Below are 26,701 nucleotides of genomic sequence, written 5' to 3'. Positions count from 1 at the left end.
TCAACTACAACTACAAGGTAAGTAATTCTACTAGCTTTATTTGATTCAAGTTCCCCATGCCATGCTAGATAGGAGAAGAACCTTGGAAAAATAATTATTTGCATGTATCTTAGTCAAACATAGATCCAAGGTTTCTAGGGTTACATGTACACCATAGGAGTGTTAGAATGCTCAAAACCCATCAATATTCACCTTTGTATGGGCTGGATGGGAGGGCATAGCACATGATTCTAGAGTTTTGAAAGAAGTTACATTTAACCCAACTTCCGGATTTCCATTCCCTCAACTAGGTTTGTAACTTTACTAGACGTGTTATTATCGATATTATTTATATGATAAATTTGTCAATCATCTACAAATAAATATTACCTTTATGATGCCTCATACACCAACACCCGTGGATTTATGGCTCCCTACCGCAATACTAGGTATTGGTTAGCCGATTTTCGAAGAAACAGAGCTTTAACAAAGAAAGAAAGGTTCAATCATGCTCATGCACAACTTAGAAATATCATTGAACGTGCTTATGGTGTATTGAAGGCGAGATTTTCAATTTTAAAACAAATGGCTCCTTATCCTTTTCCAGTGCAAAGAGACATAGTCATTGCTTGTGTTGCGGTCCATAATTTTATAAGGAAATACGATATTGAAGATGAATTATTTACGAACTTTTAACAAAACACTATGGTTACTCCTAATATGGATGGTGGAGGAAGTGAGGGCCAAAACATAGATGGCATAGAATGGGGTTCAGAAGTCGTTGACTATATGACTACTTTGTGTGACCAGATTGCTAATCAGTTACTTTCAAATGGTTGACGTTAAATGATGTACTTTTTTTTATTATGTATGACAATCTTTATCTGGATTTTGTATTACACTTTGTATTTGGATTTTAATTGATGTATGTTTAATTTGAATTTTATATGATAATTCGTGTTTTTATAATTTTTTTTATCCAGCACAAGAAACAAGACAAGGGTAATATGGTCATTTTTTCATTCAACACAACCATTCAGATAAATAATCAAACAGCATAAACTCAATCAGATATGGACTCATTCAGCATTTCTAACCCAGTCAGCAACTATCAAACGACCCCGAATTTAATGGTGTTGGTGCGATGGTTGAGGTGTCCGAGAGGATTGGCCGGAAAAGATATTGGCGTGTGATGGAGGCGCACGGTATCACATAGTTGCTAGGTTGTGTATCTTTTCTTAAATGGAAAATGAGGGGTTTAAACAAAAACAATGGATTGTTTTGTAAATTAGGTTAACTGGTATGATGTTGGTTTTATATCCATGTAATTTGTGTTTGTAAATGTGTATTGTTTTTGATTGGTTATTTTTTGTTCACTTGGATTATGATTTTCTACCATTAGATGTAAAATGAAAAGTCAAGATTTAAGCTCTTTGTTTTAAGACTTTGGTCTTAAAACCTTTGACATCCCTATTATATATCTTCCTATTCTAATAAATGAATAACATTATTTTCCTATTGACAAGTGTCATAATATTAGAAATCCTTATTAATATTATATGTCACCTATCATGTCACATGTCAATCTACTAAATCACCATTTTAAATTTTAAATTTTAAATTATCTTACTCTAATTACATTAAATTAATAATTGATAATTGATTTTTCATTTCAAATTTCAAAATTTATATTTTACAATTTAATTATATTAAATTAATAACATTACAATAAAAAAAGAAATTAAAATTAATATATATTAAAATGTGATATAATTTTAAGTTTTCACTAAGAAAGTTTAATTTTATACAACTAAAAAGATATCTTTTAATTAATAATTTATTTGAAATAATTGATTAATAATTTTAAATTTTTACTGTGAAAGTTTAATTAGTTTTATAACCGTAATTTCACGGGTTATAAACTAATGTATTATAAGTAGTTAATGAATAATAAAATACTTAGATTAGATATATACACATATAGGGGTAAGTTCTAAATCTCTCACACATCACATATAGGATATAGATAGATAACGTGGGGTTAAGTTAAGATTAAAAAAAGTCTAAAGAATAATTTAAAATAAATCTACTTTAACATTAAAGAAAGAATTTTTTTTTAAATGCACCCGTATTTTATAAAATTTATGTCCTTTTCCATGGGAGGAAAAAGTCCCTCTCTAGTTCTCTACTATGAAGTGTTCCTCTAAAAGTATTCATTTGAAAGCGACCTTACTTTTTAAAACACCCTCTTTTAATGTTAAAACTATTTGAATATTCGTTTCCTTTTAAGTAATTTTTCATCTATTAAAAATTCCCCCGTTTAGATTTTTGTTGCATTTATACAAAGTAATTTTTTTTTTATACAAAGTAATTACTAAAAAAATTGAAGGTTATGTGGATGTAATATTGACATCTATGAATCGACACAAAAACTATGTGAAACTCTTTTATTTCTTAGAAATTGAGTATTTTTCTATCTTTTAGTTCTTATATTTTTTTTATTATATTAAAAAAAATTCAAAAAAAAGTGGATTCATAAATATAATTAATGGATTTCACATTCATTCTTTTTTGTTTTTATATTTGATCGGATAGGAACAAAAATTAAAAAGATATTTAATTTTTGTTATTTTTATTTGTTTCTCAAAAAATTAAATGTCTTCTTTTAGTTTCATACACATCTCTCTCTCTCTCTATATATATATATATATATATATATATATATATATATATATATATATATATATTACAAGGATATGAATAGTAAACTTTTTATACTTTAAGTTTTAGCCACAATAAGTTTGGGAGGTTGACAATTTTTGTGCTTAGATTACTTTGTTTTTGTAGTTTTGGCTACAATAAGTTTGAGAGGTTGATAGTTTTGCTCCTTGGATTGCTACAGCCTTAATATTTACATAAGCAATCCCTATTTTAAAATTATGTTTACAAAAATGGTCCCTTTAATTTACAGAAGTGGTCCATATATTGATAAAAAATTACAGAAATAGTCGCTTTGTGATTTACACTTTCAACACACATCTTTTAAAGTTTGTCGATTTTTTCATGTTACTCAAAAAGTAGCGGCGCATTGTTTACTAATTTATATAAAATAATAACATATCAAATCTATTAAATATTTTTATTAATCATTGATATTTGTTTTGATCTAATAAGTAGAAAGGTGCATAAAAATAAAAGGTAGGAGGATTTGTTTATGTTAGTAATTTAAATATTGCTATTATATTATGACAATCTAATTTTTTGATATATATACTTTATGTTGTTGTTTAAGCAACTTGCCTGAAGGCCTTTAACTATATTCATGAAACTAAAAAGTATGTTAGTTTTTACATAATATAAAGAATACCATATTAAAAAATAATTAAAGCTTAATATTGTTCGTAATAAATACATTCCTCAAACAAAAAATAATAAACTTGCTTATGTTGTTCTACCGAAAATATTAACTTCTCATGTTATTTTTTAAACATAAAAATCCTTCATAACATTTAGTCGTTCCAATTTATTTTTCTCACTTGTTCCTAAATATTATGGGTTTTGTGAGACCAGTCATTAAACAAAAATTTATATGTACATCACATTAGAAAATGTTTGAAGTCTCTGCAATTTTTTTCAAAATTCTGAATATGAATTTAAGTATTTCGTAGAAAGGAGAACTAAAAAGCGTGTGATTGGGCATGACTTCACACTCAACTAATGTCAAGTTGCCTAATAAAGGATACATTTTCACTAATATTTTAATAATATGTTACAGTCCTAGAGGTCTAATTAATATTATCGCTACATCGGATAGTAACACACGGAAAACATCTTTCATTTGTAAAACCCTAGTGTATCATATGTAATTGATAAATTAAATATATAAATTTGTTTGTACAAACCCTCAGTATATCATATGAAATTGAAAAATTAATATATTGATTTTTTCAAACGATAAGGATTATTGAATCGAAAATTTTAGAATATAGATAATACACACACAGAGAAACATAAAATACACACATACATCCATGTTTTGGAAACCGGTCCGGTTGAAATTTTAAAACTGGGAATTTTAAAAAAAAATTATTTTTTCATTTTTTGTATGTTTTTATATAATTAAAATTAAAAATAATGTAATTTTGATATCATCCTGTTTTTTGGTTTTTGGACTGGTCCATCCGGGATGAACCAGTCCATCCGGGTTGGACCAGTAGAATGATGGAGTAGAATGATGGAGCTGGTAAGGACCAGTGTGGTTTTCAAAACTTTGACATACATACATGAGAACACTTACACACAAAATAATCAAACAACCAACACAAAATGATCCAGTTTCCCTTTAATTAAAGCAAACTTTACCATAAATATCAAAACCTACTCTCCAAAATTTAATCTATGATAGAATCCAACATAGTGGAAAATAAGTTGCGATAAAAACTTGTTGTATTTTAGGTCATTTTTCTAGATTTGGTCTTTTTTTTAAAGCAATACAATATATTTCTAAATTACTCCTAAATCCAACTATGTTTCAAACAAGACTTGAACCTTTAATTTCAAGAAGAGAAGACAACACCTAATACATTTATACTAGAAGTCTTTAGCTCTTTTGAAATAAAATTTTACGATAAATAGCTACCAACTTTGTAAAGTTAATCTATAATGATAAATAGCTACCAACTTTGTAAAGTTAATCTATAATAACACTTTGTAGAAATAACAACCTATTTAACATTTTCATTCCTAATATCATTCAGAATAAAATCCAACAAAATATAATTTTCCTTGTTAAACAGCTTTTCCATTTCAATACCTTAAAACCCCGAACGCTAACATTTAAGGCATAGATAGAAAATACATTAACTTACCTTACAAAGTACTTCATTGCCCACATGCAGACGAATCACATAACTTTAGCATTAAGACCTTCAAATGATCCAGATATGCCATTGAGTTGTCCGTTGTAAAATATCTAAAAAAAAACAAATAAACCATATCCTTATACATTTCTAATAACAAATACGTAAAAATGTTATGGTTTTGCAATTTTAGACCTTAGTGGTTTTGGTCCCTATGCCGTTAAATTTAACGACCCTTCTCTTTTTTACATAAAAGGAATTAAAAACACTTTGTGACAGGTAGCTGCTCCCTTTTTGCGACATTTGTCTCGTCTCAATCTACATGCAATTTTGACAAAAAACAATATCTCATGTTTTTTTGAAAACGCTAGTTCGAAAGTTGCTCCCTTTTTGCATCATGTGTCTCGTCTCGATCCACGTGCAATTTTGACAAAAAAACAATATCTCATGTTTTTTTTTGAAAACACTAGTTCGTTGTATCAGAAATTACATTTCATGAAATACAAACATATTTACAACCAAAAAATAGCATAGCTATGTCAAATAAGCATTCAAAGTGTCTTGTCAAGGGATTCTTGGTTCAACGATTCGTTTGTTTTTAAAAAAAAAATTATAACTTTGTGATACGTAAATTTCGAAAGTAGAATCAAATACTAGATTACTTTTTGATTTATAAAATATTTATATAATCGCTTAACGAGTTATGTAGCTATTCCAACGAATCATTTGGAGATTTAATTATGGGAAAGTCAATAATGTGTTGTTTCGTATTCTTTAAATGTTTATATTTTTTGCATACATACTCCGTTTTCAACGTTCTTTATATCCACAAAATTGTATTCTTAGATTCTAACTATGTAAATTGTTATTTGTTCATAATAATACATAATCCATAAATGTTGTTCTCAAAGAATCAAATTATTACTTATATATTGTGAATAATGTTTGTTTGTCAATGCTCTATATTCGTAGAGGACTTGAGTGTATTATGTGTTCATTTCCAAATATTTAAACTTCATTTGCATGAAAGTGAATGGAATACAATATACTATATCTATTACATCAAGTGTTTGCGGTGGTTTGATTAAAGAAAATTAAAAAGAAAGCTAAGGCTTTGGAAGATCCTCTTGATGAAGCTGTTGTCGAGACGGATTTAGAAGGTAATGAGTCTCCTATTTTACAAACTGATTTTGGCTTCGATTCACCCCACAGGGACTCACCAGTTCAGCCGACTTTCGAGGCGACTGGTAGTCTTAGTGGCTCTGTGAAAGCATCTCATGTGGACACATCAAGTGTTTGTGGTGGTTTGATTAAGGAAGATAAAAAAGAAAGCTAAGGCTTTGGAGGATCCTCTTGATGAAGTTGTTGTCGAGACGGATTTAGAAGGTAATGACTCTCCAATTTTACAAACTGATTTTGGCTTCGATTCACCCCATAGGGACTCACTAGTTCAGCCGACTTTTGAGGCGATTGGTAGTCTTAGTGGCTCTGTGAAAGCATCTCATGTGGACATTGTTGGATTAGTGTCTAAGTCCATAAGTATTTTGGTATGTACTTGACCCGATGGTGCATGGTCCTTTTGGGTTGCCTTCACCAAAGCAACTTGATAGGATGAATTATGGAGAGAAAGGATTAATTATGATTTATTAATATATTATGAGAATAATATATTAAAGGAGAAATCATATTGTTTAATTAATATTAGTCAAGAATTAATTGATAATTAATTTTGTGGCTAAAAGAGATTAATTAAACTTAAGGGACTGGAACTGTAATTATAAGATAATTGCATTTGGGCTATGGATTATCTTGGAATAATAGGTTGGACGAATTCTATGGGGAAACCCATTAGAAATCGTCCAAGGGATATTCTAAAAGGGTCCATGGGCTGCTTAGGGCTTAAGCAGTCATATTAGGGTTTCCTAGTTGAAAACCCTAATAGCCTACATGTATATATAGTATCCTTAAGCCCCAAAAACGTGAATAAGAGAGTTCCTCTAGGGTTTTGGACGTTCTTGGGCAGCCTCCTCTCTCCTTATTCTTCATCCTCTTGCTCTTGGTGTTTGTGAACCATTAGAGGAGTGAGACTTGTGACTCTAAGTTTTCTAAAGTCATTACAAGGAGGATTTGAGATTGTTATTGCTACATAACAATCAAGGTAAGATCTAAAAACCCTTTCACATGTTAATATGATTAATTGTATGCTAGAACTAGGGTTTAAAGTCTTGGATGAATTGCATGTACAATAGAGAAACCTAGATCCAAGCATTAGGGTTGCATGAGCACATATGATGTTTTTATGGCTAAAACCCATCAGTGGTATCAGAGCCTTGATTTGTTTCTATTGTATTGATGCCTAGTACTTTCATTCATGTTGCAAGATCGAGTTTTTGGCCATCTGCCTAACAAAGTCGTCGAGTTCCAATGTGGACTCGTCGAGTAGGGTAAACTCGGCGAGTCCATAAGGGGACTCGACGAGTTTAGCTGTCAGACCGGCGGATTTTCGGGATTTTTACCTATTTTGACTTAGGATAATTGCCATAATTGTTTAAAATTAATAAAATTCGAATTTTATTGATTCCTTATGATTATCTTTGTCAAAATAAAAGATTTTGGTCATCTAATTAGATAATTGTTACCTTATTTGATAAATGTTAAATTATTTGAATTATTTGATCATTATCTTGCAAGAAGTTGAACTATATGTAATTAGATAACCACAAATTAATTGTTAATTGCCTTATTTGAATTGTGTGATCTAGAATATTCTTGACAAAGTTTGAAAAAATTTCAAATTAATCCCTTTAGGTTTTAAAGTTGAAATTAGAACTTAAAAGTTTTGGTTTTGAAATTTAAATTAGTTAAACCCTAATGTTTTGAAATGTTTCAAAACTTGCCCTCAAGTTTTGGAATTTAAATGTTGATTAAAAGTTTAATTTAGAAATGTTCAATTCTAAAACCCTAGTATTGTTTTGAAAAGTTCAAATCACACCCTTATGGTTTTATTAATTAATTAAGGTGTATAATTAAAAAAGATTTAATAAACCCATAAAATTTTTGGTTTACATTTAATTAAATTAAAAGTATAATTTATTAAATTAGAACACCTAGTATTTTAAAAGTGTAAAATACAACCTATACTATATATAACATTAAAAGTCTAGGATTATATATGTACGAGTAAACAGTCAGTCTTACCGTTAGTAGGCCTCATTCACGAAGCTGGTCTATAAGGGGTGTTTAAGGAAATTGCCTATAAAATGGCGATTGAATGGGTATCCACTCTTACCCACCACACTCTTGACTAGTGGATGGTCGTTAGCCGAACGGGTAGGATAGGACAGAAACCTTCCATTATAAGTATAATGAAGTACAAAAGTAACTAAATGCTTTTTACAAATTCATAATCTTAGTTACTTTAGGCAAAAGTGAATTGATGCAATTCCATGAAATTACACTTTGTGCCCTTGCGAAGACGTTAGTGGAGCGTGTGTGGTTAACCGGCACACTAAATGGTTCTAAGCAAAAGTAGCAAAGGGTGACTCAATGTTTGTCATAGTTTGGTGGAGCGTGTGTGGTTAACCGGCATATCGAATAGATGGCTGTAACATGTGGGGGCACCATGTAAGTTTTCATGGTTATTCACACCCGCTTTGTGATCCTCGGTATCTCAGTCACAAACTAGAGGGGCATATCGAGATTTAAACATGCCATTGAAAAGTTCAATGAATCTCAAAGATCTAGGAATTTTCAATAGATTTAAAACTTAAATTTCCTTTTCGTTTTTCATGGTGGAAATTAATGAATCGTCATTCACTTACCTTCAAATATTCTGCAACTAAATTAAGACATCCCTTTTCTAGGCTGTAGAGTATTGTGTTGGGTCTTAGCCTTAATATCTCATTTGGGTGATTTATTAAGGACTCAATCAATCAACTAACTTGAATTTAATTTTTCTCCCATTTTGTAGATGTCAAAGTATGACAACTATGGTCTTCCCAAATCCCATGGAACAAGCCTTTCACATGAAGATGATATTCCACGATTCGATTGAGGAACACGAGATCATGCTGCACTTCCTCCACTTCCTCCTATTATTCTCCCTAACCCACAAGTTCAAAAGATTGAAATGTTCAAACTCACTCAAGCCCTTTTGGCAAGTAAACATGAAGAAGGAAAGTCAGTGTGTGCACACATCCTAGAAATGAAGTCACACATTGATAGATTAAGAATGTTGGGATCTGTTGTCTGTGAGGAGCTGGCTGTTGACTAGGTTGTTTAGTCACTTCCTGAATCATATAGTCAGTTCGTAAGAGAGTACTATATGATAAACCACGACGTAACCCTCATTGATCTCACCTATATGCTTATTGCTGCTGAATCAACAATGATTTGGCGCACTGGAAAAGCAAAGTTGATTGGTGGATCCGCCTTCCGGACCTCTATGGATATAGGAAATAGAAACGAAAGGCATGTTATGATCAAAAAGTTTGAACATAAGATAAAGGCAAAGTTAGAAGTAGTTTCGTGTGCTGTTCCAAAGAAGTCAATTTTCTTTTATTGCCAAGAGAAGGGGCATTGGAGACGAAGCTTCCCTATTTACCTAAGAGATCTAAGAGATGGGAGAGTCAAAACGTATGGCTCTACTTTAGGTAAAATCCATTAACTAACTCCTTTAAGTTCCTATTCTAGATTCTTGACACATGATGTAATAATATTACAATTGATGTTTTGTAGGATCGAAGAAAGCAAAGGAAACTTAAGGGAAGAAGTGAGGATAATCTAATCATGAAGAAATGGATTTCGATCGCATTGCTTGAAGATTAGATTCTTGAGCTACTACTTAGAGTTAGAATAGATTGCTAAGAAATATGTATTAACATAGTTTTTCAATGAATTGCATTGTAAGGACAAATTTTTCCGCAATAAAATAAAATTTGATTTTATATTATTTATTTATCCTTGCAATGGCATGTATGAAAATTTGATGTTTGAATGTTTCTATTATTAGCAATAATGGATTTGATTCTTAATTATGTTATTTGTGGAAATGTCAAGAATCTACCAAATAGGGAGAGTTTCTCATCGCCCAAGTTTCAATTGGACAGAAACTTGGAATCATACAACTTGGGTGCATGATGAATTAGAAATTTCATATTTGGAAATTAGACTAATTCGTTGACAAAGTGTCAAGTGAAGGACTAGGAGATCGAGTACACAAGGTTATGTGTTGATCAAGTCCACCACAAGAGTAACAAAGATATTCGTCATGATTTACTAAGGTTAATTAAATATGATTATACTTATGAAGATTAATTGTAATTCTCAGTTGATTGAAAGAGTTTCAATAAACAGCAGAACGAATAAAGAAGAATCAAGTAGGCAGAAAGATAAAAGTTTCTCTATTCTAAGAAGAAGGGAGAGTACCTTTTATTGTGTTTTATGACAGCTCTTAATGATTAAGAACCATATCTCAATTGATCCTGTAAGTGAGTCTTAGTACAATTTTATGTCTAATAAGAGGAATTAAGGATTGAAGAAATGGTTAAATCAAGAAGTCAATCATACTTTGTTCCAATATCAAGTCTTAGATTTAAGATTGTGAATTGAGTGACAAGTCTTAAGAAGGTTTATAACATTCATCAAATGTGGAATTTGGAAAAGGTTTTCTTATTCTTGCACATTTGAAACTGGAAAGTTGTGATGTCTTGGATAAGACAAAGACCAACTAGGACCAATTTTGTGAAGTGTTTTGTCTTGATAAAAGCTACGCTAACTCTTGAATATTTGTTTGTCAAGAAATGTTTATTGACAAAAGAATCTTATATGTCAAGGAGTCAGTGGGAGTCTCAATGGTCTTGAATGGTTTCAAGAACAAAAAAAGAATAAACCTTATCGATCATCACTAGCACACGACTTGAGGTTCACAACCTATTGTGTTGACACTATCTTGTTTTTGTGTCGTTCCAATCGAGTTAATTATGCATGTGAGTTCTATGAGTTCTCATTTGAACGCATAAAAGGGAAGCACCTTGATCAATGAAAGTACATTGATAAGAAAGGATGAGCTACTTAACTACTTGGAAGACATGGTGGGCAGCCGTGTTACCATAAGGCAAGAAATCAAGATTAAGAAACTTTGGTCCATAAGAGTTCGGATTTGTCGCAAACTTTAGTTTTGGACAAATTCGCATGGATAGGAACACATACACCATTAAAATCTAAGTGTCATAAGATTCCTTCCTTCATAAGAATGACTGTGAGGAAATGCTTTCGCTAAGAGAGATTTTAAGAAGATAGTAATTGTGAAAATTGTATTCTCGAATTCGATTATGGTTACGGTATCCCTTTCCATAATTCGAATTGTGAGATTTGGCAATTAGTCTGAATTGTTTAGACACACATATGAGCTATCTAAGGAAAATGTGTATAAGTTTAAGAAGCTTAGGTAAAGGATTACATGTCAAAGCTAGTGGGAGCATAGGTGTTATGCTTATATGATAATAATCATCATGATAGTAGGAGCATAAATGTTGTGCTTGTATGATTATTAAGGCAAGTATTGCAAGTTAGCAATATTAATTATAGAAAACAAGAGTTATGCTTTGGAAAGTCGTAAGGGTTGAATAGTTGTTTTGCTATAATTAAGGGAGAGAATATTATGCTTCATTCCAAATCTAAAGGCTTAGGTTGTGGAATGTTAATAAATTTAGTCAAGGATTCATAGTGTCTTCTCAAATTTCGATTATGATTATGGCATAGTTCGAATTGTGAGAACGTGGCACATAAAATATTATGACAGAAGATTGATAAAGTATCAGATCTTTATGTAAGACATTATGCATCGTGTCCCATACGCTTCGGGTATAGGATCGGTTGCAAATGCTATAATATTTGACCATTATAAAAATTTTCCAAATGTCTAGGGCATTTTGAGGGAAAAGGACAAGAATCGGTTTTGACTAAAATAATTAAACAACTATCAAAGGACGATCCAAAGCTCGCTGAGGATTGGTCGCTTGTGAGTAGTTGGATGTATGGTATTGGATGGACCGTATCGACATTATTATGAATAGATAAGATTCTATTAAGAATGAATTGTCATATGGAAAATATGGAAATGTTTCCATATTGGGAGTTGGATATTGAGAATCTATATCTAGATTAGAAACTTTTATGCAAGAAGGATGTTCAAAGGAATGTACTTTGAGTGAGAGACATCATATCTATAGAATTGTTTCTAATAGAGATTGGCCAAGTCTTGATGATTTTCAGCTATGACCTTACGAAAGAATCATTGCAAAAAATGTTAGAATCTAGCATAAGTAACAAAAATTTGATATTCTTATACTTATGATAAAGATTGGGAGTTGTGAAATAAGTATGATTGGAAATGTGTTCATTTGATCTATTTCACAAAGTAAGGACCATAGGTAAACATTGTCTGCATGCTGAGAGCATGGGACAAGTGTAGTAATAATTCAAGTAAGAAGTTGATTACCCGAAACAACAAATAATGAGTAATCAATATGGTGATTAAATAAAATGTTTTATTTATACCCAGAGTTTGGGGTTGGCGCCATATGGGATTAGTATTATTCTTGTGTTTCACTTTGCATGTTTTGACTTCTTGAATAATTAAATTGATTCAGAACAATCAAATTATTCGAACAGACCACGGTTGTTCATATGTTGGAAGTAGGTATGAATGAAGACTGTCGTGAATTGGTGTGTGGATTGTCTAAAGTGTATTAGACATAAGCAAATGTTTGTTGCAACATTCTTGAGTGCTTATGAATATTATCTGAGCATTGGATTATGTCACACCCCCAAACCAAGGATAGCGGAAACGTCCAGGGGTGGAGGACTTCATGTACAGTATCACAACAACGTGTATAATAGTGCTCAAAGTAAATACAACCATCATAAATATAATTGAAAAAGTTACACCAAAGTATATGTTTACATGTTTCAAAATCAATTACATTATGATGACAAAAATAAATTGTTGACGGTTTAACGTCCCATCCTCAAAGCGCTAAAGTTTTCCTGTTTCACTGATTTCCTGAGAATACAAGTAGTTTTGAAAGAGTGTCAACAATTAAGTTGGTGAGTTCATAAGAGTTTTGTTTGGAGTAGAAACCGTTTTCCTTATAAAATCGATAGAGTTGATTTCCAGAAAATCCAATATCTTCTTAGTTAAGTGTAAACAGAATATTCCTATATGATGTATTGATGAAACCTAGATTGACCCGTAGATTTCCCCTATAATCATCCAGCGTATATAAGTTATATAAGATTTAAGTTGATAAAACGTTGAATATAATGGGTCTGCCCTAGGTCCACAACCAAACAAGGAACAGGAGATGAGGCGGGCCCACCAATCCTAAGCCAATCACGACTAGATTCTATATAACTCTATCATATACACTTACAAATTATAGCTGAAGACTAACAATGTGAAAGTGAATGTGGACTTAAACCCAATAACCGGAACCAATCCTAGTGTAGTGTACGAAATAGTAATAGTGACTGTGAACATAAACTATACATATCATAGTTCATCGGATAGTGATAGTGACTAGTGAACATGAACTACGCATATTATAGTTTACCAAAAGTGGTGATGATGGTGAATATAACCTATACATATCATAGTTCATCGGATAGTGATAGTGACTAGTGAACATGAACTATGCATATTATAGCTTATCAAAAGTGGTGGTGATGGTGAATTCCTTTCTTGTAATTAAGTTCATAGGGTAGATGAAACATAAACTATACCTATTATAGTTTATCACTTTGTTTGTAATATATATATATATATATATATATATATATATACCATAACTATACCGATTATAACTAGCGTGTTCGTTTGTGGGGGTATAATGGCTTATCTATGCTTATTATAGTTTATCATAATTATCCATAGTGGTAATAACTCTTTTGTATGTGTAAAACCTTTAATAATGTGTTTGTTATGTAAAATAACCCTAAACTATACCTATTATAGTTTATTAATTATTTGTGTGGGTAGTGAGCATAAGCCTTACTTGTCATAATTTACCAATGTTTATATTTTAATGGATGTAGCCTTGTAATATCATTTATATATTTACCATACTTGTGGAGGTATAAATCCATTTGTTTTATGATGTATGTCTATATAAGAATACAAAATTGCCATATATTGCAACAACACATAATCACATAATGATGTATACCTTGCTCAACATGTTACAAGGTGAAATGAAATTTATAGTGTTTTTCTGTTAATAACATTTTCTTTAACTGTTATTGGCAAATTTGTAGAAAAATCATAAAATGTCCAAATCAAGTTCTGCAACTTCTGAGAGTTTGGAAAATGAGTCTAGTTTGTTCATAATTTTTATTATAATTTTAAATGACCTCTTACTTGTGTGAAAAAGCCCATAATCACAGACTGGTCCAGATTGATATTTGAAATGATAGGCAGTTTTGTAAAAATCATCATAAATTGTAGAAAAATCGTATGGAGATCTGCAAGTATTCATTTCAAAGCTAAGAAGGGTAACTACATGCACCTAAAACAGTTTTGAAAACTAAAATGTTTAAGATGTCCAAAACAGTCCGTGAATGGAGTTGAACTTTTCTGATGAAGGCTGTTAGAAAAGTGTAGTTATGTTCTTGGTGTTTTAACTTGTATCCCCCCCCCCCCCCCCTAAAAACTTGAGAAAACATGAAAATATGGGGGTATGAACTCACCTTAAGTGATTTCAGTAGATAAGTGTTGAAGAAGAAAAGTGTTCAATCCAAGAACACTTGAAGAATCCCTTGAAGATTCGAAGCTCTAACACAAATATAATGGAGTTTGTGTAAGATATCCATGATTTGAGTGGAAATAATTGAGATAATCATAAAGAGAATGGATTATGCTTACCAAATGTGGAGGAAAAAATCAAGATCAGCCCTGGAAATCTCGAATTTCTAGAGAGAGAAAGTGAGAGAGAAAAGAGTTTGATCTTCTTGTGAAATGAGAGCAAATGAGAGAAGTGAGGAGAGCGGATGAATATTCAGCTCTCAAAAACGTGGGAAAGAGTGATGATTGAGTGGAAAGGACATTGATGTGACCTAGGTAAGGTGGGGAGGTGTGGCTGGTCATAGAGTGGGTGTGGGAGTGGTTGCTTGTGTCATAAAGTAAAGCAAAGTCAACACTCCACCTCTTTGTACTTTACCCACTTGCTTTTATTATTTAAATAAAGATTTTTTATGAAAATATGATTAAATTGTGAATATTTAGGGTTTATTATGTTAAAATATGATTTTGGGTGAAAACCCCGCGTTAAAATAATTAAAAACGGGCCTTAAACGCAAAACTACGCGAAAACCGGGAGAAAATGAGTTCCCAGCGAGACCTCTCGGTCCTAGGCCGAGGCTCGGTCCATGCTGAGGATTGTAGCCGGAAACGAACAGAGGGAACCGAAGGGGCGAGGGGTCCAGTCCGAAGGCTCGGTCCGAAGGGTCAGAAGCGAAGGTGAGGGTTCGGTCCGGAGATAAAAGGCGAGAAGTCAGAACCGAATGAACAGTAGTGAACAGTACCTTCGGGTTCGGTTAGTGAACAGTACCCTCGGGTTCGGTTAGTGAACAATACCTTCGGTTCGGTTAGTGAACAGTACCTTTGGTTCAGTTCCTTTTCATCAGAAGGTTCGGTCCCTAAGAGGACTTTCGGTTCCTAAGAGGAGCTTTCGGTTCCTAAGAGGGGTTTCGGTTCCTTAAGTCCGTTTTTCGCTTAGACTTCCGTTTTTGGGCTGTTTTCGCCGAATTCGAGGGTCGGGATGCCTCAAGTGATTATAGAGAGTTGGGAGAGATTTCGAGGGAGATTTGAGAGAGATTCCTCATACTCAGAGAGATTTAGGAGAGATTTGACGTACTTGGAGAGATTTCATATACAGAGAGATATTTGGGAGAGATTTCACATACTTAGAGAGATTTGGGAGAGATTTGACATACTTGGAGAGATTTCACATACAGAGAGATATTTGGGAGAGATTTCACATACTTAGAGAGATTTGGGAGAGATTTGACATACTTGGAGAGATTTCACATACAGAGAGATATTTAGGAGAGATTTCATATTCTTAGAGAGATTTGGGAGAGATTTGACATACTTGGAGAGGTTTCACATACAGAGAGATATTTGGGAGAGATTTCACATACTTAGAGAGATTTGGGAGAGATTTGACATACTTGAAGAGATTTCACATACAGAGAGATATTTGGGAGAGATTCTCGATAAGAAGAGATAGAGTGAAAACGATTGGGAGCGGTTTCATGTGTGATGAATGTGAGTGTCCGGCTTCGAAATGCAAGGTCTGTGAACCCCGTTAAGCCTTGTTTAAGGATCTTGCATACTCCCGATGAGTATGTAACATTGTTTTATCGGTTTGGCTCTCTACGTACCACCGTTTTAGGTTAAGGAGATCTAGATGTACGCACTTTTCGATTTATGATCTCTCATTAGAATAGAGAGTTGTTTAGAAATTATATAACGTAAACTCTAGTACCTACAGGCAAATTGAGTTGACCTGTTTGACTTGTTGACTCTAGTTGACTTTGACTTGACCGAATATTGACGGTTGTCACAGATTAAATGCACGCTCACTTGGATCACTTCATGGATTTTATCATGAGTGATTGGTGAGACGATAATATCTTATATTCTTGAAACCAAGATGTGTGAGTTGTATCTTGCATGTTGGTTACACATTGATAATATGTAAACGCATCAGTAACTTGGTGTTATAAAACATATTATTGTGTGTGATTCGGTGAGTGAGTGCAAGCAAGCATTGAATCAAAGTTTATCCGTTCCTTTTATCCAAAGTAGGATGAAAGCGAAATATGTGGGCCCCTCGATGATTTAGTGATGACACCCTAACCGCTTGGCCTAGCCGAGACTAATTTGATGTGTTCAAATGTAGTCTGTTGTCAGTCGTCATAAATCGGAAATCGAGAAACAACACAGAGACAGAGAGAATGATTTAAATCCATGCCTCAGTCTATACGATATCTAGAATCGAGGAATATATGATCCCTTATCTAAAGGACACGCTTCTGATAGGATCAGAGTTGACAACCGTTTTTGAGAGCTACGATTGCAGTTCAGGATCTGAAGTCATACGCAAAATAGTTATTAGACTTATCCAAGTGGGAGACTCTTGGATTAGTGTCTAAGTCCATAACTATTTTGGTATGTACTTGACCCGATGATGCATGGTCCTTTTGGGTTGCCTTCACCAAAGCAACATGATAGGATGAATTATGGAGAGAAAGGATTAATTATGATTTATTAATATATTATGAGAATAATATATTAAAGGAGAAATCATATTGTTTAATTAATATTAGTCAAGAATTAATTGATAATTAATTTTGTGGCAAAAAGAGATTAATTAAACTTAAGGGACTGGAACTGTAATTATAAGATAATTGCATTTGGGCTATGGATTACCTTGGAATAATAGGTTGGACGAATTCTATGGGGAAACCCATTAGAAATCGTCCAAGGGATATTCTAAAAGGGTCCATGGGCTGCTTAGGGCTTAAGCAGTCAGATTAGGGTTTCCTAGTTGAAAACCCTAATAGCCTATATGTATATATAGTATCCTTAATCCCCAAAAACATGAATATGAGAGTTCCTCTAGGGTTTTGGACGTCTTGGGCAGCCTCCTCTCTCCTTATTCTTCATCCTCTTGCTCTTGGTGTTTGTGAACCATTAGAGGAGTGACACTTGTGACTCTAAGCTTTCTAAAGTCATTACAAGGAGAATTTGAGATTGTTATTGCTACATAACAATCAAGGTAAGATCTAAAAACCCTTTCACATGTTAATATGATTAATTGTATGCTAGAACTAGGGTTTAAAGTCTTGGATGAATTGCATGTACAATAGAGAATCCTAGATCCAAGCATTAGGGTTGCATGAGCACATAGGATGTTCTTATGGCTAAAACCCATCAGATACATCTACTAATCTGGGTGATTCATCAACTTCACCCATCCCTGAGAAGACTCCGGTCATATCACACGAGGTTTCGTTTGCCAAGTCAATTTTAGAGGAGGTACGAACTTTAGGCAGCACTCTGGACATATCTAATATGGACACAAATGTCAACATGGGTGATGGGATGTCGACACACGAAGTCCATGGTATTTTGAATGTATCTACATCAACCATTCTTGCTTCTATCATTACTTCATCCATATTCGAAACCACTGTCATGCATACCTCTACTTCATTACCACCATTCCTTTCACCCATTCCTACTTAATTACCTACTTCCACCATATCACCAACTTTCTTTTTACATAATGGATTATCCTATCACTTCTCTATTTCCATCCCAATCATATGATGGTCCCAAGTCTACTTCAGAGGTTGAACAAGATAATGAAGATTACATGGTTTCGTTTGACAATCTTCAATTCGATCTTGAGGAAGAAAATATTCATGACCAAATGTTGATGTCAGGAAAACAGTTCAAAAGCCTAAATTGCATGTTGAATTCCTTACTTCAAATTCGAGCAGATATAGGAAGTCGTCATTCCGTCTCAGGCATTGAAGTTGATGTATTACTAAAGGCTCAAGAACATAGCTTGAAAACTCTTATGGAACATATTAATATGAATACTGAAGAATGTTTGAAGCGTCAATATGAATTGTTTGTTCATGAAGTTAAAGACTTGAGGACAGTAGCAAAAGAAAGGCACATGCTCTTAATTCAAGCAGTTGGGGTAGAAGTATGTTGTGAGGTGTCGAAGGGTTTTGATTATGTCTTAGTATCAAAGTCTGTATTTCAATGTTTTTTGTATGTATTTCATAAAGGCACATTTGTATGTTGAAGCTTAATAGTTTTAGCCTTTACGTATATTTTGTTAGCTTCTGAATTCCTATAGATAGGGATAGATTATAGAGGTAGAGTAACTTTTGAGCATTCTATTATTCTTACTCTATTTTGTTCTCTGTAACCTTCAGAAGTAATATTGAGCCATCCAGATCTTATTTACTTCTTGTGCTCATGATTCAATCAATACTCTAATTTCATTTCATATACTCGATCTGTAACAACTACACTAATACCTCTTCACGCTGCAACAATGACAAATTCTGACACCTATAAATAAACTTTCCACCTCTCCCTAAATCACTATGATTTTTTAATGGCTTGAAGATCCAACGTGGTAGACAATTGAAATTACAGAAATCAAAGACCAGAAGACAACTCCAAGAAGAAGAACACGATTGGAATACTGTTTTGAAGATCAAAGCTTAGAAAGTATCATAACTAAAGAAAATGCATCACTAAACGCCATTACGAATTAGTAAAAACGAATAAATGTAATAGGGTGTATATATATATATATATATATATATATATATATATATATATATATACACACACACACGTTCAAAGCTATTCTTAAAATATGACTATTTAGGCTAAAAGACTAAAAAATAAGCGTCGAAAAAGTCGTGTCATCATATGGAAATTTTTACTTATTCGGAAAAAACACGATGACATAATTCATAAAATACAAACTTCCTAAAAATACAACTTCGTATGGATGAGATATAATTTTTATCGGAAAAACTTCAACCGTGTATATAATTTTACAACCAAAAAATAGTACAAAGAAATCAATCGAGTTTTGGCTAAAGTCATAAAAAGGGGAATCATAGTACTCCTCAAAATAAGTATTTTAAGAAAAAGAATTCTAAAAACGGAACCCATGTGGAGGAGTTATGATTTTTCTAAAATTATTTTAAATACCCTCACCCCACAAAACAATAGCTAAAAATGAAATTTGGAATTATCCGAAACAACCTACAAGAAAGTTGTAGTTATCGCCGAGACCTTTGCGTAGATCGATGTAGAGAACATCGAAAACGGAGCTTGTATAAGGGGGGATATGAAATTCAGAAAAGAAATTAAGTTGGGCACGAGGCTTGCGTGGAACGCACAGTGAACATCCTGATAACGGATGATGTGGCCCATTAAGAGAGTGACATGTGTCAACATCTTGATGTAGCCAACATGCTCATGTAGGGCACGCACCCTAAGATTGCACAACGCACACTCCAAAAACTTCTTATAAATAGCAAGGTGTAGTAGACCCATTCTAAACATCTTTCTAACTTCTCTCTCTCTCTCTCTCTCTCTCCCCCTCTCTTTCTCGGTCTCTCTCTTTGATCGAAGTGCTCCCTCTCTCACGTGGTCCCTGAGGTTGTGAGTCCCGACGCTGCACCAAATTCACGATTCACGTTTCGAGGGAGAGTTCATGGCCCCAATTTTACTAATTTCTAAAGTTTTACATTGGGATTACATGTTATAATAATATATTTTTTAAAATATTACTATTTACATTATACCAACAATTTATAAATGCATGCACCATTATGATGATATTATGCCCGATAGTTACCCTGTCTATGTTTTAGGAATAATATTATGCCTAGTTGTTATGTTGTATGAAACTTTATGATAATATTCTGCCCGAGTATCCTACAAAAATATTTAAACTATTATATATATATATATATATATATATATATATATATATATAAAATGAAGAAAATAAATCAAAATAATGGAAATTAAAACTATAGATAACAAAAACGAGGAACAACAAATATACGATAAGTCTAAACAAAATTGTTGCCCAATGATAATTATATGATTCATCCTTTTGTCGATTAGTTTTCAGCTAACCCAAACCTATAGTCATTAAATCTTAAACATTGGTCCATTATACAAAACGGGTGTCATAATTCATTTAGTGGATAAATCGACTGTTTTTCTTAGCGGTATCTTAGAAGATGTGTTGGTATAAGTAAACCAATTGGTGTTCCCATAGGATTTTTATGTGATTGATTTAAAGGAATAAACTTCCTTCAAATCGATACTAATCTTGATAAAATAGCATTATTTGAATACAAATAGAACAAAAATCGATGTGCATCCAGGAAATCTCACAATGGGGTTTTATAGTAAAAAGATTTATTTTAACATTTGTGATGTAATGAGATCTCCTACTGACGTATCCTCTTTGTATTATGTTGAAGTTGTTGAACCATTAACCCGATTTTTTTATTTGACTAATGGTGATGTGCTTAAGATTATTTTAGACAAAGGTTTTCATTTTTGAAATTTCATGAGGAAGTTGAAGCTTCATTCATTAGATGGAAAGATTGAACAAATAGTTAATAAGTTGGAAGTGAATGAATTCACTCATTTCTATTTCAAGCAATTTAAGTTACATCAAACTCACTCAAGGTTACCTGCTTCGAAAATGTTGACTTAGCATTTGCAGGTAACTTTGAGTGAGTTTGATGTAACTTAAATTGCTTGAAATAGAAATTGGTGAATTCATTCACTTCCAACTAGTTAACTATTTGTTTAGTCTTTTCATCTAATGAATAAAGCTTCAACTTCCTCATGAATTTTCCACAATGAAAACCTTTTCCGAAAATAATCTTAAGCACATCACCATTAGTCAAATAAAAAAAATCGGGTTAGTGGTTCAACAACTTCAACATAATATAAAGAGGATACATGACTAGGATATTTCATTACATCACAAATTTTAAAATTAATATTTTCACCATAAAACTCCGCTGTGAGATTTCCTGCATGCACATCAATATTTGTTCTATTTGTATTCAAAAAATGGTATTCCTAGCAAGATTAGTTTCAATTTGAAGGAAGTTCTATTGGCCAACCACCGGAGCTAGAATCGAAAATGTTGTTTAGCATTTGAAATATGTGTATTTAGAGAAGGATAAGACTTTTCCGATTATAATTCCTACTCCTTCAACAAAATTTGAGGAGTAACCCATAAAGGTGTTGAAAGAGCATAAAGAAGCTATATGATGGAAGATTGAAGGTATAAAAGGATTGAGCCTTTCATTTTCATAAAGAAGCTTTAAAAGGATTGAGCCATTCATTTGTATACCACCAATGATGGAGGTCTTGAAGAAGGAGGTCCTAAAGCTTCTCGCTACGGGGATGATCAATCCGATTCAGGATAGCAAGTGGGTAATCCCGATGCAAGTGCTTCCAAACAAAACATGCATTACATAATTCAAAAACCATGTCCAAAATGGGTAAAGAGTGTGTATTGATTGTAGAATTATTAATTCCAGCATACGAAAAGAACACTTGCCATTTCCTTTCATTTTCCAAATATTTGAAGAGTTGGCGAAAATAGCGCATTATTGTTGTCCAGACAGATAGTCCGATTTTTCCACATAATTTACGGACACATAATTTTGCGCGACAATTTAAGTTGATTATGATAAATTATAAATAGACCCCCATATCAGCTGGTTGGTTGATATGGAAGCAAAATTTGAAGAATGAATGACTAATCATTAGGTTATCAACTACTTCATTTTTATGTCTATAGCTTGTTACCTATTTGATTCCTTACATGTTGTTTTCAAGATTTAGGATTAAACCCTTTATGATTATTTGTTATTTGTGAAACCCTAGTTGGTTAGATTAATTTATATTTGGTATTGAGAGTTGTTCAATTTCTTTCATTTTGCGTAATTAACAACTTGTGCGTACTCATGTTGATGTTTTTATATTTACGTAAGTGAGTGCATGGTCTACGATTAGGTTCATATTATGTATCTTATAGCATGCTGTTTTTCTAACATTATTGACCTAAAATGTGACATCCCCCTTTTTACGGCTAGTAAAGACCGACTTTGTTTATGCTTTATAAAAATCAGAGTACCTCTTTTAATAAAAATGTTGCGGAATATGTTCCCAGTAAAACATGATAAATACGTTATCAAAGCATATCCGAAGAAAAGTATTTTTAATTCGTTTTAAAACATTTGGGATGTCATTGTCAATACAGAAATCTAAGCATAAACAGAACTTAAATTTATTTACACTAGTGATCTACATCTCTTTAATCTCTCAATGTAATGTGACTTCATGTCAACACTTGTAATATAAATAAACTGAGTGGGTCAGGTTGGGAAACCTGGTGAGTACGTAGGGTTTTCAACCCACAATAGTATAATTATCATGTTTAAACAATAAAACAATCGACCAATTACCCATCCCCAGTATCTTCTTTACTCTTAAGGTTCTATCCTAAGAGTCATCTATCCCGCATTCGTTCAATCTGAAGTCCTTTGCTTCCAGAGTTATAGAACTGGCACTAAATCCATAGCTGCCAATGCTCGTTCGTAAAGCACTAATTCCATAGCTGCTGGGTACTAAATCCATAGCTACCAGTGTTTATCTAATAGGTACTAAGTCCATAGCTACAAATTCCTAACAAGTACTAAATCCATAGCTACCAATGTTTGTCCAATAGGCACTAAGTCCATAGTTGCCGATGTTATTTGTTAGGCACTAAGTCTATAGCTGCCAATGCTTACTCACGTTCATCCAGCATAGACAGCAAGTATTCAGATAATACGCACACATAGCACGTAGTTTATATAAAATACTTCATATCTATGTGTAAGATGAAAGTAACTATGCACTCACCTGAGAAGGTGGTGACTCGGTACTCGGACAGCGCTTCGTTTACTTTAAAATAATTTCCTTCGACGAAACCTAGTATTAATACCACTAGATTTTAGTCTAATATTTACTGTGACTAATTATTAGTCTTGTTATTATTATTATTATTATTATTATTATTATTATTATTATTATTATTATTATTATTATTATTATATAAGCGTTTAAACAATACTTTCCAACCACTATGCACAGACAGGGCCAGAATAAAACATCGGAGGGCATGACCATATTGGCATATAGCACTTCTGAAATACAACAACCCTATGTGGCCCTTTAAACTAGATTCCCCATACCACGAGTAGTTGAAAAGATATTATAACGATATTTATATAAGTCATAATAATAGCTCAAATATTTATTATAAATTTATAATAACAATACTAATTTTAAATATAAACTATATTTAAAATAGGGTAAGCATAACTTAGATACAAGGGGATTTTAGCTAGGAGTCAGGCTCTGCAGGGACAGAACTTCGTCGCTAAATATTTCTAAGAAAGATTCGTGCAGCGCTTCAGCGCTCACCTCACTATACTAAAAACTACAGAAATAGAAGTCGAATCACGAGGACCGAAATGCTCAGGGGATAAGGAGAGAAATACTCTTAGATCAAGAGAATGGTGCTAGAAATATGAGAGCCCAAGGCCCTTATTTATACTAATTAAATTTTCAAAAACCACCATCCATAATTACTTAATGACATTTTAGTTATATAAACAACTAAACACCCCTTTATAATACTATTTTAAATAGATTTAACGATATTTTTACTAAACTAATGTCGAAAGAACTCAACATTAGTCGTATAATGACCGCATCGTCGATACCTTTCTAATGATGTATACATATGTATATATATATATATATATATATATATATATATATATATATATATATATATATATATGTACATATATATGATTCATACTTTATTTTAATACGCAAATATGCTATTATAATTTGTAACTTGTTCATACAAACTCCATTTTTGACATGATTTATATCCATGCGTAGGTGGAGACGTACTTTACAACTTTCGTTTACATTCCATCAGCTAATTTTGACTTTATTTTTAAAGTTATATTTTTAACAGGCCAGGACAGGATTGGTCCGTTAAAATCTCATAACTTCTTCATCCGATGTCCATTTTTGTCTGTCTTTTTATCGTTACGCTACTAATAACGAGGTCTTCGATTCTCGTTTACGTTGTGTCGGCTAAAAACCGCCTGATCTAATATTCGAATTTCGGGTTGTACACTGCTAATCCGAAACTTCGAAAAATCATAACTTCTTCATACAAAGTCAGATTTGGGCGGTCTTTTTATGGACGCTTTCAGTTTAACGTATTCTACGAATTTAGTTTAGATCACTAAGGCCAAATCTCGCTCTATCGTAAATTCACTATTTACGTTTCCCGGTATCGTGTCGGTTCCGTCGCGAAACTTCGACGAGTCATCACTTCTTCGTTATAACTCGGATTTCGGCGGTCTTTATATGTACAGAAACCTTGTAACATATACTACAACTTGGTTAAGATTATTTATTCTAAATAATATTTTGCCTAAAAGTCATTTTCGACACTTATTGCCTCTAAATTGACTAGCCCTGATCTACGGGCGTTTCAATTATCTCCCCCTTAGAATCATTAGGTCCCGGAATCATCAACGAAACAGGACTCACATGATGACTCCATACGTTATCTCTTCATCCTAAGTAATAACCGTAACTTTGATGTTTCTTCGAATGAGTATCTAACTTTAAGACTTACTGACTGCAGGCGGTGCCCGATCTTGGACCCGCTCTCCATCTCATGTTAGACTTCTAAATCATTATCTTCATGGCGTGATCTTGATCTTTATTGGAGACTCCTTTTTTTAACAAACTTGAGATAAGTTTCTTCCTTCGATTATCATGATATACTGATGGGTCATGTTCAAATGACCAATCATCATATGATGCATCGCTTGGACTCAGTTCTTTTAGAGTCAAATTCACAAACATACTATACCTTCCTTCATGTTCTAACCATATCTTAAAAGGTGGCATTTCTAGCTACAAGAAATTATCGCTATACCTCTACTGATCGCTTTCATTATCTTTTATTTCAATCTTCCGACTTAAGTCAGATGCAACCTCAAACTTGGTTCTCTGAACCACATAACATACTTATCGTAGTCGGACTAAATTTGATATGACCACTAGGGTCGGAATAACAATCATCCTCTTAGTCATTACCGAAACAATGGTAACGACATATCTGAATAAAACAACATCAATTACTAGCTTCTTGGTAACCTTGTGACTTTCCGTGATCCAAGTGTGAGTCATGTGCTTCCGGTAGTATATGCATCTACTACCTTTCACACCTACTCATACTCGTCCCAAGTATTGTCTCGTAGTCCCCATGTCCTAAAATCACAAAAAAAATTTAACACATACAAATGTGTCCAAACAATCATATAATTTTTCCTAGACTCTACTAGGACTTCTTCCTTGCGTATCTTCAATCGTAAATTCTGCTTCAACTCGGTTGGTGGTGGCAACGCCATACGATGGGACAACTTCAGGAATTATACCAATCATTCCATCATCCCACAACTCGAAGGTGTACTTCAGACGTACCATACTCTTCAAAATGTACTGTTATCTTATCATACACATTCTAAAGACAAGATACCACTCTTATGATATCTTCTGATATGTGTCATTCACTAACATAAGCCTTTTCATTTCCTCCATTTACTCGATTCTCTACGAGTCTTCACCATGATGCGTTGCTTATGAAAGTATGCATTCAGTGCATCAAGACGAGAAAATAGATAGAGAAGATTTAGACGTCTAATCCTCCTTATTACTTTGAAAAATTACATGCCAGCTCTAATATCGTAATTAAACATTTAGAAACCTAAGCACATAAAATTTCCAGATCCGGTCGGCAACAGACCATAGATCCAAACAAATAATAGCATATAAGGCATCTTTATAGCTATAACATAAAACATTTAGCACATAAAACATTTTAGGCATCTTTTTCTAAAATAAACTAGTGTTCGTGTCTAAAATATAGCAGACACTCATCTCACAATCATCGCTTAGCATTCTAAGTTTAAGTCTAGAAATAAATCCTTATTCCTAGTTCGCTTAAACTAATGCTCTGATACCAACTGTGACATCCCCATTTTTACAGCCAGAAAAGACCGACTTTGTTTATGCTTTATAAAAATCAGAGTACCTCTTTTAATAAAAATGTTGTGGAATTTGTTCCCAATAA

This window comes from Lactuca serriola, chromosome 8, assembly GCF_051521515.1.
Source record: "Lactuca serriola cultivar US96UC23 chromosome 8, Lser_US96UC23_V15, whole genome shotgun sequence".
NCBI lineage: Eukaryota > Viridiplantae > Streptophyta > Magnoliopsida > Asterales > Asteraceae > Lactuca > Lactuca serriola.
Note: the sequence above shows the minus strand (reverse complement) of the source record.